This window comes from Lygodium microphyllum, chromosome 1 (assembly GCF_053477565.2).
Source record: "Lygodium microphyllum isolate KBCC chromosome 1, Lygodium_microphyllum_v1.1.10, whole genome shotgun sequence".
NCBI classification, from domain to species: domain Eukaryota; kingdom Viridiplantae; phylum Streptophyta; class Polypodiopsida; order Schizaeales; family Lygodiaceae; genus Lygodium; species Lygodium microphyllum.
In genome coordinates this window covers 152806359-152824396 of record NC_141135.1, presented here as the reverse complement: position 1 = coordinate 152824396, position 18038 = coordinate 152806359, and the positions used below count along the sequence as shown (strand labels likewise).

The window sequence follows — 18038 nt, the reverse complement described above, 5'->3', positions numbered from 1 at the left end:
CAGACATTGGTAAACCCGTCCGATTTTGACAATCGAAACACATGTTTGACTACAATTTGATCAATATCTACAAGTTCAAGCTACGATCGTTGTGGTAAGACTTTCTAGAAATTAAATGTGGGTGTAGGGCAAGGGCCTCAAATACCTGAATCTTGCAAAAAGCTCCGGTGCGCTCCGATCGATCCGATGTAAGCTCGTGGCCTCCAAGCTCTCTCTCTCTCTCTCTCTCTCTCAAAGCTAAGATTGCAAATGAAGTTTTCCCTTGCCTCACGGGGTCTTAAACCCTTGTTGGGCACAACCTTAATATTTTCGATCACTCCCCTTGCAATTCCAACACATCTAAGCACACATTTTTCCCTTTATTTTTCATCTTTACGCCTTATTTAGGCTTGTTTTACAGCAACAAACCCTAAGCTTTCCACTCCGATTTCTCGATCTAACAACCTACTCTAAATGCAACAAAAATCAAAAGCAAAGTATTGAAATGATTTCTCCCACTCAACTAATCATCAAAAACCAAAAATACTTGTAGCACAAATTAAAAATCCAAAACCTCCTATCTAACTCAACCTCCAATGGTCCGGGATGAAACCCTTACTTCGATGCTCGATTTGAGGCACGCAAGCGCTCAAGCTTGAATCCATTGGTCTTGGAAACGAAACCAAAATGTAGAGGGAGCTCATGCTCAATTGTCAAGACCCACAGACCGCTTATTTTTTCAAGTACTTCAAGTGAGTACCTATGGCTACCTGTCACCTAGCCGATGTGCCTTCGATCCTACTGGGGTGTAGTGAGCTTACCTTAATGCCCAAATGAGTTGCCTCCTCCCTCAAGCACTCTAGTAGCTCCATGATTCATGATGCAAGCTCAAGCATCCTCAAGCCTCCTTCTCCAAGCTCCATCCTCTATAGCCACACGCAAGATGAGAGAAGAGAGGAGAAAAAGAGAGGAGATGGTGGAGATCTTCACCTCCAAGATCCCTCACCCTCACTCACTCACACTCCCTCCCTCAAGCACTCACAAGCAAGAAAAGAGAAGAGAAGAAGAGAAGAAGAAGAGTCCACTTTTGCCACACACCAAAGAATGAGCTCTCATTCACTTTTTGGAGTTTATATACATGCCCTAAAATCCCTTGGGCACCCATCCCTTTTTTACATGACTGGCCATTGTGGCAAGCTCCTCTTTTCCATTTCCATTTTACTTGCCCTATTATTTAGCCTATGCCTTAGCCTATGACCATCTACCTTTTCAATTTGCATAGGAGGGAGCGTGACACTCTTTTACAACAGTTTTAGGGGCGCCTTGCATTTAAAAATGTGCTTTTGCCTTTGACTCATTTTTTAGGCCATCCTTATGCTTTTAGTTGTTCCCTCTCTTGCCTCTTTTGTTGTGTTCAATTTCCTCATGGGCCACCTCTTTTAGGTCTTGACTTGCAAATTTTCCACTTTTTTTCGCTTTCTTCTTGTGTTGAAGTTAACAAGAACTGTTAGAGAATATCTTGTCTAGTGGAAAGACTACCGCGAAGAGGATGCCACTTGGATTGACTATGAGTCACTATGTAACAAATATCCCTAGTTTCATTCGAGATGTGGACATCTCAATTTCTCTAAGAGGGAGAGGATATGATATCCCGACTTTGATTTAAAATCTTCCCAAATTCTAGAAAAATAGACTCGAAGAACTCTAAAATCATTAAATAGAGAAGATATTGAACAAAAAAATCAAGGATCGTAACCTGATATTTTTCCAGATTGACAAGTACTGTGGCTACCCGTCACGGAAGTTACCACATGAACAATGTTAGACTTCAGGCTCTACTTAGCTGTCTTTGGTGTGAATGGTCCTAGTGTGACCTTAGGTTGTACTCTTTTGAGTGATGACTAAGAATAATGATAGTGTGTATGTGTGAGCTCTCTACTCTACACTGTTAAGCTCCCAACCCTTCTCTGACTTGAAACATGGTATCAAAGCTTTGATTTCCTTATCTTTGTCAGCTTCATCTAAAAAAGGGGTGCTAATAAAGCTCGAGAAAATCAAGCTAATCCTGATATTCTTGTATGGTAGGAGCTCGAATCTGAGACCCTCTGCAAGTCCTCTCACAGCATATTTTGTTGCAGAATACACGCAATGCCTATACATAAAGAACAGAGAAGCCAGGGAGGCAGTGATGACAAGAGAGATGGGGTGGCTCCGGATTCACTCTTTGAGCTATGGTACGACTGCATGCAGGAAATTCACAGTGCCCATGAGGTTGGTCTGCAATGTTATCTCCAAGTCTTGCACTGAACCCTCCCCCAAATACCCCCTAGTTAGGCCTACATTGCACACCAACACATATGTGGGCTTCCACTCCCATGCTACTGTCAGTGCAGCCGAGATCACCTCGTAATCACCCACATCTGCTACCTCACACCTTATCCTATCAGGGCTGCATTGCACTTTCCTTGTCAGACCTTCTACAGAGCTAATCTCAAATTGCTCATGCTTCTTGAGACCAGTGTCACGTTTGCCCCATCTTGCAGAGCCCTCTTGGCTATGGAGAGCCCTATGCCGCTTGATCCCCCGGTTATGAACACATGCTTCTTGTTTAAGGAGGCCATGAATGGCGCCTCTGTGTGAATATGAGAGCCAACACTAGCACTGCAATTGGGAGGGCAATGATGAGAAGGAAAGAAGTCAAGTGGACAATGTGATAGCAAGCTTCAAGGATCTTAAGCTAGCTGGAATAGCATCAAAAGTTGGCTTCTCCTGCAATGGACAAGTCTACCCAGTGATCCAAAATTGTTGTACAGCTGGGATTTGCCTCTTAAACTACTGAAAATTGCCTCTCAAATTCCAATATTGTTCTCTCTTGCTACCTTGAGCATATATAGCACTGTGAACAAAGATGTAGTTCCTTGCACACAAAGACCACCTTCAAAATGGTGGATACTCTTGAAATGGAGTGTGCTTGATCGAAAGAAGATTGATCCTAGCTTCTTAAATAATAGGAATGTATCCAATTCTGCTTGAGTTGCAATACTAAAAATGGAAGCAATGTTCCTAAGAGAAAGGCGAAAGAGACCAAGCAGAGAGGGGACTGTTCATTGATGAGAGAGGCATGCATTTCTATCAAATAGAAGAATGCATGTGACACTATAAGGAGTTTTTTGTGGACTGGAATACATTGTGATTAGCTGGTCTTGGCTAACTAAAATTTGCATATTCTGCACTTGTACTTGAGTACATGATGTACTTAGTGCCGACTGACATGTCTAGAACCCCATATGCAGAGATAGATCTTTGAAGTGATGTAAGTGTTCTTGGGGCACATACCCTCTGTGTTGAGCTCAAAGAGGAGATGTTGTTTACAGCTATTTTTTAGTCTAGAGACTGCTTGTTTGTACATGAACAGGGTGCCCAAATACATGCTGGTTTTGCATTGAATGCAGTCTATATACATGCAGGATATAATACCTAGGTGATTTCCAAGTGTCAACAGGTGTATGTACCATTGTTTTTTCAGGTTGAAGTACTGACTGTCTGAGCACATAGAGTGCTAAAAACTGTCATAAATAGATGTAGGTTGAAACTGAATTGTTAGGAAGATTTTGGCTTATAGGTAGTCAGGAAAGAGTATACGACATGGCAAATGCTGACATGACAGACAATATTACCCAGATTGTGGGGGAGAAATTGGACAGCCATAATTATACCATATGGAAGTTCCGCATGGAGAACTTCTTAATTGGGAAAAGATATTTGGAGTTGGTGACTAGAGTAGAAGCCGAACCTCAGCTCCCAGAGAGACTTACAGTTGATCAAAGACGACTACACCGAGCTTGGACAAAAAGAGCTTGCAAGGTGTTGCACTGGCTATCTCTATGTATATCAAATGCCATGGTAATGCAGATAATGAGCTACAACTCTCTTAAGGATGCTTAGGACATCCTGGTCAAGGCACGACCACAAGTGCCAGAAAGATCCAGTTAAAGCAGAAATTTAACAATATGGAGAGAAAGAGCATATCTATACAGGATTATGTCAAAGAGATCAAGACGATTGCAGATCAGCTAGCATCTATTGGATCACAGGTTGAAGATGAAGACATGGTTGCTATGACTTTGAATGGATTGGGGCCTGAGTATAAGTCTTTTGATACTTCTGTGTATGTGCGGGCTAAAATGCCTAATTTCAATGAATTGGTTTCATTGCTTATCCATGAGGAGGTTAAACTTGGCTTGGGTACAGGCTCTAGTAGTACAAAAAGCAAGGATGTAGTTGTAACGTGTCCGCTTGACCACTTGTGGGACACGTCTTAGCAGCCCATCGAGAGGGGAGTCTAGAAAGCGCCACCTGGCACTCGCAAGGAATGTCACAGGGTTTGCAATCTAGGTCCTCCCGAGTCTACCCCGAAGCGAAAGTATCCAACCGTTCCCACTTAGGACCGACCTGAAGTTAGGGTTTCTTTCCTATGAGCCAAATCTCTAGGAAGTAGCTAGCAGCAAGCTCCAGATGAACCACTTTGCGTAGGAACAACAGAGTCGAAACGGATTTATGCTGCACTTGGTTCATGGAGAATGGGAAACGAGAGGGATGCGAAGCTCAACCTCTCTACCCGTAAGGCATAGTCCCATTCCGCTCCCCTAAAATAGCACAAATCGGGATTCTAACTCTACTGACGCTAGGTCTTCACAATTTCGTTATCACGTCTTTTGAGAAAAGTTCCCAGCTAACCGGGACCACCCTTCCATAGGACGGACCCAAGTCACGTCCACCGCACTTTCCTCGGGTTGCTTAGTTATCTAATTACCTACCACATTATGTTTGACATGCAAAAGCAGCTACCTTAATTAATCAATTTAAACACAGGTCCCTTCACGCAACTTAGGCACTAATTATCCTACCTTAGGCAACTTAGGAACTTGGCAAGCTTGATTGCTTGTTTTCCCTTTTTCTTTGGGTTAGGGTTTGTACCCTACCGACCCTAATTATCCTTACCTTAGGTCTCCTTGTAAAATAGATCATGGACAACCCCATCGTCCTTGGTTGGTCAACTTGTTGGTTATCTCCTAGATCCCTTGTAGTACCTATGTACCTTTATCTTTAATCTTAATTGATCAAGATTGTCTATCCCCTTGACCATGTTGGTCAAGATGGTTCTGTTTAGAACAATTCCTACTCTGTCTTCAGAAAAAACTTCTTTAAGCCCTCTTAATAATGCTCACATGCACTAAGCTTTTACCTATCCCTCTTGAAGTCACCAAGGACTTTGACATGGGACTCATGGATCTCAGTCCATTTGGTAAATTACAAACAACGTTGAATTTTTCCAACAACTTTAATGCATGCAACGTAATGCCATGCCTTCATTTCAATGCTTACAATTTTCATATAATCCATACGATATTTTATGCCACACATGCAAAGGTACTTTCTATGCATGCAATCTTAACATTATCCTCTATGTAATTATTTACACGATCTATAACCTTCTTGAATTATTTGATCTTTATAACTTTATGTGATTATTGTATGAGTCTAGCTGCACTTTAATCTTTTCTGCAGTTTATTACATGTACCTTAGAATCCATCTTGCAATATGGAGATGCACTTTGCTTCTTTCGATGTCCTCTGAAATGTATTTTGCAAGAACTTGTGCAAGGAGCAATGCACTTTATGCAAGAATTTTTTTGGGTAATTTACGATGCAATTACCTAATCAATTTCACCTATTATGATGTCATCTTACAACTAAATTTATCTTGTTTGTTACGAACATCACAACTAAATTCATACCAAGGCAATTACCCATCAATTACGCAATCAATGTGATGCATGTGAATATGACTTTCACCATGATAATTATAATTTATGATTTAATAATAGAGCAACCTGGGTTTGGAGTGATGTCTTGATTCCAGTGGTATTTACCCCTGATGATAAACCATTAGTGGTTGCAGTACAGTCTTGATTCAAGCCGCCATCCACTCTTGAGGGGTTTTCGGCTATCCTTGTAGATCTACGCTTCGGGGCCATACTCGAAGATGTGCGTACGAGAGATAGAATTCTCACACTTCCTATGTAACTTTAAGTAAATTCTCGCAGCCTCTCCTTGAGTGGAGAAAAGATAACGAAAGGGGGGTGTATTTTCAAAAATATTAGAGGGGGCATATGACCTCTCTTTAAGGAGGGGAAAGAAGAACCCTCCAAAAGCTTCCCTCTCTCTCTCTCTCTCTCTCTCTCTCTCTCTCTCTCTCTCTCTCTCTCTCTCTCTCTCTCTCTCTCTCTCTCTCTCTCTCTCTCTCTCTCTCTCTCTCTCTCTCTCTCTCTCTCTCTCTCTCTCTCTCTCTAGGGGGCGCTGAAATCATGGGCCAGGGGGGCGGCGCCTGCTAATCACGAGGGGGGGAGGGGGCGTTTTCCTGATGATGAGGGGGGGCCCTGCCTGACGACCAAGGGGGAGGCGCTACATTCCAGGCAACGAGGGACGGGAGGGCTCCCCTTTTATAGAGGGGGAGGAGGTGGTTTCTGGGGGGGAGATGGCTGAGGAGGTGGTTTATGGGGGGAGACGGATGTTCACGACCGCCACCCCTCCACCTGGGGGGTGCATGTCCCCCTTCTCTCTCTTTACTCCCCCTCTCTCTCTCTCTCCCCGACATGTTGTCGGTGGGGAGAGAGAGGGAGAGTTAAAAAATTTGAGTTAAATTTAAAAAAATTTAAGGGGGGTTCTTATGGGGAAGGTACGGGGGGAGATATTACATCCTCTCCCCCCCCTAGAGGAATCAAGATGTCCTCATCTCGAGAAGACCTAGGGGTATTGTTGGTTGAGAGTATTTTTGTCCATCTAGGTGGCATCCTCTTTTGGATAATCTTTCCACTAGATGAGGTATTCTCTAAGGGTCCTTGATCTCAAATGCCTCTCCCTAACATCTAGGATTCTATCAGGCCGTAGCTCAAGGACTCCTTGGCTAGGCATTACAATTTGCTGATAATCAAGTACATGATTCGAATTAGGTAGATACTTTTTCAATAGGCTAACATGGAATACATTATGAATCTTTAGAGTTGTGGGCAGCTGTAGTCTGTAAGTATAAGACCCTAGGCACTTGATGATCTTATAAGGTCCACAATACCTCGAACTTAGCTTCTTGTACTCTCCCAAGGACAGTGAACTCTTTTTAGGGCATGCACGGATGAAGACCATATCACCTTCGACGAAGGATCTGTCTTGCCATTTCAAGTCAGCATAAGCCTTCTGTCTATCCTTGGCAGCTTGAATGTCTTGTCCTATTGATTTGATTTGATCATCCATGTCTTCCAACATCTTCCTTGAAGCTTCTACCCTCAAAGTTGGATCTGAGAAGTTCAAAGGGGTACGACATTCATGCCCATACAATGCTTGGAAAGGGGTCATCTAAATACTCTGTTGGTAAGAAGCATTGTAGGCAAACTCAACCAAGGGTAAGTATTGAATCCACTTTTTGGGTTCGTGAGAGCAGTATGCCCTAAGCATATATTTAATGACTTGATTGGCTCCTTCTATTTGTTCATCAGTTTGGGGATGGTAAGCTGTACTAAAACAGAGTTGAGTTCCAATAGCCTCAAAGATAGCCCTCCAAAAGTGTGATGTGAAAAGAGAGTCACGATCACTAATGATTCTTCTGGGTAACCCATGAAGTTTGAATATTTCATTGATGAATAATCTTGCGATGTCTGAAGCTTTATAGTTCGTCTTGACAGGGATGAGATGTGCGACCTTGGTGAGCATATCTACTACAACCATAATAGAGTTATATCCTCCCTGAACTTGGGGTAAGCCAACAATGAAGTCCACACTAATGAACTCCCATTTCATTTAGGGAATGTCAAGTGGTTGCAATTTCCCAGGCATTTTAACATGTTCTGCCTTAATGCGTTGACAAGACAAACATTCCATGACATATTTGAGTACGTATCCCTTGAGTCTTTCCCAAAAATAGCTTTTCGTGGACCATGGTAAGGCTCTTGGCATAACTAGAATGTCCTGAGAAAGGGGAGTCATGGGCTTCCCAAAGTATCTTCTGCTTGAGAGTTTGGCTTGCAGGATACATAATCTTGTCCTAAAGTAGACAAGTCCATTACTGATGGAGAATTCTTGATACTTTGTCTTTAGCTTCAGATCTTGATCCTTGATGGGATCTCCCTTAGCATTTTTTGATAGACTGGGTCATGATATGCCCCTTCTTTTGCTAGCTCAAGAATCGGGTTGTTTGGCATTGATACCTTTGTGGCTAGAGACCTTGTTGTTGATGGATCTTGCAAAATGAGAGAATTTAGAAATACTTTGCTATTGAGTGTATCGGCAACCACATTCTCTTTTCCAGGACTATATTTGATTTCAAAATCATATTCTTCTAGCACTTTGATCCATCGACGTTGCCTCATATTGAGCCCATTCTGAGTGAAAATCCATTTAAGACTCTTGTCATCCGTTACTTAGGAAAATTTGTTACCTAGCAAGTAATGTCTCCAAAGTTTGAGAGCATGGATGACAGCCAACAGCTCCAGGTCATGGGTAGCATAATTCCTTTCATGGCTCTTCAATTTTCTTGAAGAATATGCGGGATGACCTTCTTGCATAAGTACACATCCTAAAGCAAGTGTGCTAGCATCAGTTACCACTTCAAACTCCTTAATAAGATCAGGAAGTTTTAGGATGGGTGTTGATACTAAGCTTTGCTTTAGTTTGTCAAAGCTGGTCTGTTCAGCAGAGGTGACCATACAATTGCTACTTACTTCTTTAGTAGATTAGTCAGGGGTGCTGTAATCAAAGCATAATCTTTGATAAAAATTCTATACCACCCTGTCAACCCAAGAAAACTACGTATTTCTTTGACAGAAATTGGTGTTGGCCATTCCAGAACGTCTCTGACCTTAGCTGGATCTACTGAAATTCCTTTTGCTGATACAATGAATCCCAGATATTCAATCCGCTTGAAAAATGCGCACTTCTTCTTCTTGGCATAAAGCTTGTGTGCTCTGATTGTTTCAAGAACAATGCAAAGCTGGGGTTCATGGTCGTTTCCCTGTTTTGAGTAGACTAGGGTATCGTAAAAAAAGACAAGTACGAAGTCATCAAGATAGGGCCTAAAGATATCCTGCATTAACATGTTGAAGGTAGCACGAGCATTTGTCTGCCCGAATGACATCACTAGGAATTTGAAGTGTCCATACCTTGTACTGAATGCAGTCTTCGAAATATCTTCTTCTTTGATCCTTATCTAATAATATCCTGATCTGAGATCTATCTTTGAGAAGATCTTTGCCCCTTGAAGACGGTCAAGTAATTCATCTATTCTTAGAATGGGGTATTTATTTTTTATGGTTGCTTGATTCAACCCTCTGTAGTCAATGCATAGGCGAAGCGTTCCATCTTTCTTCTTTTGGAACAACACTAGAGCTCCCCATGGAGAACTGCTAGGTTGGATGTAGCCTTGATCTAGCAGTTGCTTGAGTTGCTCTTTCAGTTCGATAGCTTCCGAGATGGACATCTTATATGGCCTCTTTGCGATCGGTGCAACTCCAGGCACAAGTTTGATTTCGTGGTCGACTTCCCTTTAGGGAGGAAGTTCCGTCAGATCTTCAGAGAATACGTCTGCGTATTCCTTTAACCATGAAGGTTCTTCTCTAGATTCCTGATTCTGATCTAGCTTTTTTAGTTTAATTAGATAGACAGGTAGACCCTTTTGAACACCTTTTATTATCCGTGTTGCTTTTTCCAACTGTATTTTTGGCTTACCAGTCTCAACTTGAGTCGTGACTAGTTTCCCCTCAGAATTGTGGAAGGAGACTTGGCCCTTCCCACAGTGGATGTGGGCATCATTGGGTATGAGACAATCCATTCCAAGTAAACATTCATGGACACCTAGGTTCATTACCCTGAATCTCACAGAAGTTGGCTTCCCACCCAGTAGGAATTTCACCTTAGCAGTTTGCCTAGTACAAGTGACCTCACGACCATTTGTTAATTCCACAGGTAAAGTAGGTGCATCTATTGTGGTTGTCCCTAATCTTTCTGCACAGATTGGTGAAATGAAGGAATGTGTACTGCCACATTCAATCAAGGTTTTGAAGCTTTTACCTTGATATTCTGATGGAGTTTGAATCACTGAGAATTGGCGATTCGGACCCCTCTTGTGAAGAGTGGCGTGATCGATGCCCTCTCAATGTCAGCTTCCATGGATGGATCTTCTTCATTGTCCAGCTCCTTGGTGGAAACACTGGAGGTTCTCCCTTTGGCCATAATGGTGGTTCCTTGGCCACGAGTGGCTTTGTTTTGACCTTGGAATTGCCCTTGGTGATGCCCTCTGCCAATCTTGGGACACTCCCTCTTGAAGTGTCCGGGCTCATTGCAATGGAAGCAACATGGGTTGCGATCATTGCTTTGTGTTGGAACAAAGTTGTTGACAACATTGGCCCTAGCTTTCTTTCTTTGGCCCTAATTTTGACCCTGCACTCTCTTAGTCTGAGCCTTAGACATACCCTTATTCTGATCTTTGTAAGGCCAAATTCTGTTGTTCCTTGGTTTGGTCTGAACCTCCTGTATTATTGGAGTAGCTCAAATGAGTGTGTCTTGTAGGTCCGTTGGGCGCATTGATTCCAATCGAGTGTTTATGGGTGGATTCAACCCAACACAGAATTTTGACACTTGTTGTTCCATATCCATTGGGGGTGCATACTTTAGGAGTGAAACGAACTTCGAATAATATGCTTCCAAGGATAATCCTAGCTACTTCAAGTCATAGAATTCTTTCATCTTTTGTGTGCAGTAGGCAGGTGGCAGATACCTCCCTCGCACATCTTCCTTAGGCTTATCCCGAGTGACTGTCCCCTCCAGATTGCTTGGTCTCTGCACCACTGTTTCCATCAAAGTCTCACTTCGCCTGTAAGCTTAAGTTTAGCAAGCATGGCTTGGTTAGCACGTGCAGTTCCTACTGCCTCAAAATAGTCCTCCATGGACTCAATCCAGATCTCGACGTCAGCTTGAACAATCCTTCCCTTGCCATCAAACTCGGGTGGCTTAATTTGTTTGAGAAGGAATTTCTTCTCTTGAACCACAGCTGGACTTAGTGCAGGAGTCGGATTTGGAACTTGCGCTTGGAGTTGCGTCTGAACAATAAGATTCTTTATGTTAACATCTTATCATATGTTCCCATATTATGTTAATATGACTAGTACAGCTTTTTAGCTAAGTGATTTAATCACTTAACACCTCAGTTAACATTTATGATCAAGATAGATGATTGTAAAAGATCTTGTTTATTTATGAAGGCATAACCCCTTTGAGTACATTTATTTTGGATAAGTAGGACATACTAATTGATATATCAGTTTGGGAAAAATAGGATTGTGTTACAATTGGCTACAAGGACGGAATAATAATATGGAGTGGGGTCATGGATTTTCAGGAAATTTTAAGTCATAGGAAGCTTGGGGTATCCCTTCCTTTGATACCCGTTCTTCTCATAGCACCCTAAAACTTTGATTTTGTCAACAGAGATTACCCGGGTCACTTCTTCATAGACATGTTCTACTTGACTTGCTGACTGCTAACATGCAAAGTTGCATTTATACGAGCTTTGACAAAGATGAACAGCTTCATGATCTTTAAATCCTCCATCCACTTGATTCTCTTCAAGTTGGTCTGAAGGTACGCAAGTCGATGGGCTACTATGTAGTATATTCCTGAGTCTCCCATCCATCTCCACTCCACATACAGGGGCGAAGGATTATAGATGTGGTCCAGAATATTCATCATGCCAAGCCTGTGACGATAATTCGAAGCATACATTGCAGTCATGAACATTACCTGGAACACCAAGAACTTGCTCCATGCTTCGTGACTCTACAACCCAGCATCCATAAGTGAGTAAAGAAATGTTTTCAATAGAAAACACTGCTATATTCTACTCACCCTCCCCTGTTTATCCCCTTATTTCCTTTATTTTCCTCCATTAAGTTCCCTTATAATCTTTAGATCTCATTGGTTCACTCTGATACCAACTGTAATGTGTCCACTTGACCACTTGTGGGATACGTCTTAACAGCCCATCGGAAGGGGAGTCTAGAAAGCGCCACCTAGATCGCAAACCCTGTGACATTCCTTGCGAGTGCCAAGTGGCACTTTCTAGACTCCCCTCTCGATGGGCTGCTAAGACGTGTCCCACAAGTGGTCAAGCGGACACGTTACAATAGTTTTTAATTCCAATCAACGGGGTTGTGGCAGCCGTGGTAGAGGCTATGGTTCTGGTAGAGGAGGCCACCAAAATGCATCCTATGGCAATAATAACCAGTAGGGATCAAATGCAAGAGGAAGTGGAAACTTCAAAGAGGTAGGGGAGATCTAACTCTCGTGGTAGAGGCTCTTGGCATCAGCAACACCCATTTGACAATCCGAATAAGGATAAGGATTGTCATTACTACGGAAAGTATGGTCATATTGCAAAGGACTGCTAGAAAAAGCACGGGAATCAAAAGGGCAAACAACATGGACACTTTGCTTTTTCCAATCAAGCAGGTGATGCTTCAGAAGATAGACTATTTGCCATGCAGTATGTGAAAGACAAGGCTACTAAAAAATCCACTGATGATACAGTATGGTACATTGATTTAGGGGCATCGAACCACATGACCCCTCACGGTGATTGGTTCACTGACATGGTAGCTGAAAGACATGGCTAAGTATGCACAGGTGATGACATGCAACATAGCATTGAGCATAAAAGTAAAGTGCCTCTTGTGGTTCATGATGGCAGAAAGAAAAATTTGCACGATGTACTGCATGTCCCATCGATAACAAAGAACTTATTGTCTGTTGGTCGAAGCAAAACTTGCAGGTTAGGTTCAATAAGCATGGATGCTTTATTGAAGAGTTTGGAAATGGATGCAAGTTGATTGCTCGTGGTCATAGGAATGGCAGAATGCTTACTCTTAATGCCACTTTTCCAGAGCTGAATTCAACTATGTTTGCCCATGGTTCGAGCACTGTTAGAGATTTGGAAATTTAGCATAAGAGAGTGGGATATGTGAATTTGCAGAGGTTGCAAATTATGTAGAAAAAATTGTTTGTTACATGTTCATCCAAGTTCCAATACATAGACATTGGTCATATATGTGATGCTTGCCAGTTCAGTAAGCAGTTGAGGTTGCCATTTGTCAGGCATGTAAGGTAGAGTACATGTCCATTGCAGTTAGTGCACTCTGATGTCTGGGGTCTAGCCCATAATGCATCTATGGGAGGCTCGAAGTACTATGTGACATTCATTGATGATTACAGTCGCTATACTTGGGTGTATATTCTGCAGACAAAGGATGAGGTGTTTGCTATTTTTTAGCAGCTTAAAAAGCAGGTTGAAAAGGAACTTGACTGCTATATCTCTTGCTTGAGATTAGACAACGGTGGGGAGTATGTATCAAAAGAGTTTGATAATTTTCTGGCTGAAAATGGCATACGTAGGTAGCTTACCTGCAACTGTACTCCACAGCAGAATGGAGTGGCTGAGCGTAAGAACAGGGTATTGATGGAAGCTACTCATGCCATGATTAACGAGAAGAAGATGTCACTCTATTATTGGGCTGAGGCTGTTATGACAGCCATGTATATCTTGAATCGGACTCCCACTGTAGGTATTCATGAGATGACACCGTTTGAGAAGCTGTATGGCTATAAGTTGGATGTAAATAACATGAAAGTCTTTGGTTGTCTTGCTTATGTGCACATCCCAGATGAGAAAAGGAAGAAGCTAGATCCAAAAGCGCATAAGTGTGTTTTCATTGGATATTCGCAGGAGAAGAAGGCATACAAATGCTATGATCCCTCTACCATGAAGACTTTGGTGAGCAACGATGTTATCTTTGATGAGATGGCCTCTTGATATGTATCACCGGCTGTAGTGCCGTCGGATACACCTCCTACTCATGTATCCATAGTTGATTTGCATCAGAGTACTGCTATGATAGGTCCTAGTGGTCAGACAATATCTCCTTGGACAGGTAGATTGAGGAGCTCTGGCTCACCATCCACCACTGGCAACGGTATGTCAGTGAGGGGGAGATATGATATCTTGGACATCAAAGGAAAAGATAAAGCTATTGAGGATGCATCTAGTATGATGACACTTGGTAGGATGACTTCTGGATATGAGTCTGTTGACACTTTAGACGGTGAGCTTGGTATTCCGATTGTCTATACACTTGGCATGAGGCAGAGCAGGTACATTCTGCCTCATGAGAGAGGGGAATTGGGCAGTGCACCACAGTCTAGATGCTCGTAGAGGGTTGGATATCCTATTGACAGGTTGACGTACAGTGGCTACTCTGCAAAGCACTATGCTTACATGACAAAAGTGATGGAGATCAAAGAACCAGGTACATATGCTGAAGCAATAAAAGATGAGAACTGGTGTGCAGCTATGGATGAAGAAATGAATGCCTTAGCTGAAAATAAAACACGGGATCTTGTGCCACTACCTGAAGGGAAAAGGACCATTGGCTGCAAATGGGTCTACAAAATCAAATGCAAGTCGGATGGCAGTGTGGAAAGGTACAAAGCTAGGCTGGTTGCTAAGGATATGCCCAACAGTATGGACTTGATTATGAGGAAACATTCATCCCTGTTGCCAAGATGGCAACCATACACACTGTGATTGCTTTGGCTGCTACTAAAGGCTGGAAATTGCAGCAGATGGACATTAAGAATGCCTTTCTTAATGGTGACTTGGTAGAGGATGTCTACATGGATCAGCCTGAAGGGTATGTTCACCTTGATTTTCAGCATTATGTGTGCAAGCTAAAAAAAGCATTGTATGGGATGAAGCAGGCTCCAAGAACCTGGCATGCAAGGATCAATAACTACTTGCAAAGCTTGGGATTTACTGTTGGCAGGGCTGATCACAACCTATTTACAAAAAAGACTGGCTTGGTAGTGCTGGTCATATATGTTGATGATTTGATAAACACTGGTGATAATGACTTGGGCATATAGCATGTAATGAAGATGTTGAAAACTGAATTTGACATGAAAGACTTAGGTGATTTGAAGTATTTCTTGGGCATTGAGGTGGTTACAGGTGAAAATGGTTTATGGCTAATGGAGAAGCACTATGCCATGGAAATGCTGAAGAAGTATGGCTTGGCTGAATGCAAACCACTGGATACACCTCTTGATCAGAACGTAAAGCTAGACATGAGCACTAGGGCTGAAGTTGAGGATGTGATTATGTATAGGCAAATGGTTGGTAGTCTGATTTACTTGACCGTCACTAGGCCTAACTTGAGCTATGCTATAGGGCTTATAATCCAGTTTATGCAGAAGCCTAGAAAGCTGCACTTGGATGTAGTTAGACGCATTATGAGATATGTTAAGTCCACTGTAGATTATGGGCTATTCTATGTGAGAGATAAGCCCTTGAAACTGGTTGGATACACAGATGCAGATTGGGCAGGATGCTCATATGACCGTAGATCTACAGGTGGCTATGCTTTCGGGTTTGGAAGCGGAATAATCAGCTGGAGCAGCAAGAAGCAGCCTACGGTTGTTTTATTGAGTACTGAGGTAGAGTACAGGGGTGTTGCATTGGCAGCATGTGAGATTGCATGGTTGCTCAATCTTATGGCTGATTTGGACATAAAGGTAGATGCTCTAGTGACACTGCTATGTGACAATCTTAGTAGTGTACTTCTGGCCATGAATCCAGTATACCATGCCAGGACAAAACACATTGAGGTACACTACCACTTCATCAGAGAGATAGTTCTTGTAGGGAGAGTTGATCTTATGCATGTGAAGACTGATGAACAGGTTGCGGATATCTTTACCAAGTCACTGGGTAAAGATAAGTTCAGTGTTTTCGGATAGCTATTTGGTGTACATATGCTGTCTTGAGCTTGAGGGGGTGTTAGACTTCAAGCTCTATTTAGCTGTCTTTGGTGTGAATGGTTCTAGTGTAACCTTAGGTTGTACTCTTTTGAGTGATGATTGAGAATAATAATAGTGTGTCTGTGTGAGCTCTCTGATCTACACTGTTAATTTCCAACCCTTCTCTGACTTGAAACAAACGAGAGTTATGAGTCATATTAGTCATTAATATCAGTGTCTATAGTATGGATGATTCAAAGATACTATATTTTTGGACAAGAAGAAAATTGCATAGGAAAAGCAAGAAGAGGAGAGAAGGAAAAAAGAAAAAGTAGACTTACAAAAGGCTCACATGGATTCTGAGAAGGCCGAGGAGGAGAGAAAGAGAAAGGTGGGTGAAGAGGAGGAGGAGTTAAAAATAAAGAAAAAGGAATATATAGCTCTTGCAATGCACAAATCCATTGAGTAGCATTCCAGGTAGGATGAGCTAGAGCCCATAAGCCCAGTTAGAGATGAGGGTCCGGGCTCGAGTGCCCATGTTCCTAAACTCATACCACCTATAGTGGAAGAAGGCAATGGCAAGGCCCCAATCACCCCCATTCCTACTCTCCTGACACCTACCACTACCACCACCATATCCACACCTAGCTCTACGACCTAGGTGGATGCTAGCAACCTAATGGCCTGGGTTCAATACTTCGTGAACAAGGAAATGAGCCAAGGAGTACGAGAAGGGACCTCTATGGCAAGAACCAAAAGATCGGCAGCAGCAGAAGCAGATGCTGAGTCCAGAAAAGACCCAAAGAAACAAAAGGTGGCAATCTCTACAACCTCTGTCCCCGCAATAGAGATGCCACCTATCGAGTACGATGAATATGTCAAGGAGCTTCTCTCTCAACTAGAGAAAGCCAAGGAAGAGAAAAAGATAGCAGTGGTAGAGCTAGAAGCAGAAAAAGAGGCCATGGCTACATTTCAATTGGAGAAAACCTGCCAAATAGCCATGGCCCAAAGAGAGATCAGTGAGCTCAAAGAACAGCTATAGGCTAAAGAAGAAGCAAAAGCTGAATGGCAACCAAGATTGGACGAAGAGACTGAAACCATAGTGCACCTGTAAAGACGCAACGAAGAGATCATAGGGGTTTATGAAGACTTGCAAGCAGAAATGGAGAAGATCACTAAAGCCACAAAGGAACTAGAGGCACTGAGGGAGGAAAGAGCATGCAGGTATGAAAGAGAAGTGGAGGAATTGAAAAGAGAGGTAGCCTCAGAATAGGAAAGCGCATCAAAGACTAAGAAGAGAAATGGAAGATCAAGAATAGAGGCTAACAATGCTAGCTCAGAGGCAAGGGAAAAGCCTCAAAGAGATGGCAAAAAGAGCAAACAAATGGGTAGTGCATAATGAAAGACGAGAGCCAAAGCCTTGGCGCACTGTCTAGCTCAGGCTGAAAAAGATAAGATACTAGCTGAAAGCTGAGAGTAGAGGCCGTCTAAGTGGGCTTTGAAACCCAGCAACATGCCTTTCTCAGTACACTGCTTGATGTCACCCAAATGAAGGAAAGAGAGGCCGTTAAAACCATCAAGAAGAAGCTGTAAATTGTGTGCAAGGCTTTGAGAGAGCAGGCCTGTAGATGCCACTGCAATTTGGAGGATTCATCTTGACCCTTGAAGAGCAACGAAGATATCTACTGTTGGTAGGCTTGACCCCACAAGAAATAGATGTAGTAGGGTTTACAAAAGGGGTCCAATAGGAAACCTAGCAACAAGATGAGGCTAGTCGAAGCTTCAAGATGGGGCCCCATGAAAAAGATCTAGGCCACAGCTCCTTCCCCACCATGACCGGAGGACCGCACCTAAGGAAAAGAGAAAACAAATGGTGGAGGAAGCAAGGAGAAGATTGAATGCTAGACCTATACAAGTGCCACTCGTGCCTATTCCACCAAGCCAATATAATTTCCCAGCAAGCTCCCATGCTGATTTGATAATCTAGGAACATCAGGAAACTTCCAGAAACCCCTTTGATCTTAACTTCCAATTCCCTACTAATTTGTACAAGGTTCTACCAATCAAGGTGGTGGAAGAAGTGATCAACATTGGAAGCAAGCTCGGGGAAAATGGGCTAGCTAAGAGAGAATAGAAGCCCACCCTCTAAGGCACAGAGGATGTGG

The 18038-nt window shown here is 42.7% G+C and overlaps 1 pseudogene; it reads right to left on the bottom strand.

Moving 5' to 3' along the window:
* Window positions 1–1914: 1914 nt before the first annotated feature.
* LOC148041834 (3-dehydrosphinganine reductase TSC10A-like) overlaps window positions 1915–18038 on the bottom strand; it is a 65346-nt pseudogene continuing 49222 nt past the window's right edge.